Consider the following 1,029-nt stretch of genomic DNA (forward strand, 5'->3'; position numbering starts at 1 on the left):
GTTAACGTTCGTTCGTGATACTGTTTGTTTTAGCGCGATTGTTGAAAATAAGTGTATCGTAAAGTTGTATTCGGAAAGAATAAATCAGTTTTATTAAGTAAGGATTTGTGTCGCTAAAGTTTCGTCGGAACGAAGTTACGGAAAGTTAATTAACGAACGGAGACGTAACAACATTTTTAGAGGCGTGAAACGCCAAAATATAGTTCTGATACATACCATTCCACTACGATTTTATATCGACTGTGGTTGTTACGAGTCTTGCTGATTTGGATATTCAAAACCATTTTAATAAACGTATTCAATTCTCCGTACATATATATATATATATTATTGGGCACATAAACAATGCCATATATTTATTTGAAATACCAAGTTAACCCTTGGCTTGGGGCTCAAGGCGTTCGACTCGCAATCTGCGGGTCTCGGGATCGAAATCCAGCGTCAAACATACTCGCCATTTCAGTAGTGGGTGTGTTATAATGTTACGGTCAATCTAATTTCTGTTGGTATGAGGTTGGCGGTGGATGTTGCTGGCCTATTACTTTCTATTTAGTGAGCAGTTCAAAATTAACTACGGCGGCACATATCCTTAGCAGCTTTTCCATAAACAATTAAGACAAGTTAACATTTCATGCACAAGTGTGTATTATAACATTAATAAATCCCAGCATTTCTGCAAAGCAAATCAAAATACATGTTAATATAAAACTATTCCAATTCATATTTCCCTATAAGCACACTAAGAATTTTTAAGCTGTCTAGCGTCAAAGGATATGACATATGTGTATGAATAACCTGTAAAAATTTGCAAGTTATTTGTTTGTGAATTTTGCGCAAAGCTACTCGAGGGCGACCTATGCTGGTACTCCCTAATTTTGAAGTGATAGGCTAGAGCAGGGGTCACCAAACTTTTTTCACAGCGGGCCAGATAACTGAAAGAATGACGAGCGCGGGCCGCATAACCATTTTGTTCAATACAATACAGTGAATACACAAAAAATAAAGACAACAAATTTGTTTATTTACCAG

The sequence above is a fragment of the Limulus polyphemus genome, unplaced genomic scaffold (genome assembly GCF_000517525.1).
Source record: "Limulus polyphemus unplaced genomic scaffold, Limulus_polyphemus-2.1.2 Scaffold650, whole genome shotgun sequence".
In the NCBI taxonomy this organism is placed as follows: domain Eukaryota; kingdom Metazoa; phylum Arthropoda; class Merostomata; order Xiphosura; family Limulidae; genus Limulus; species Limulus polyphemus.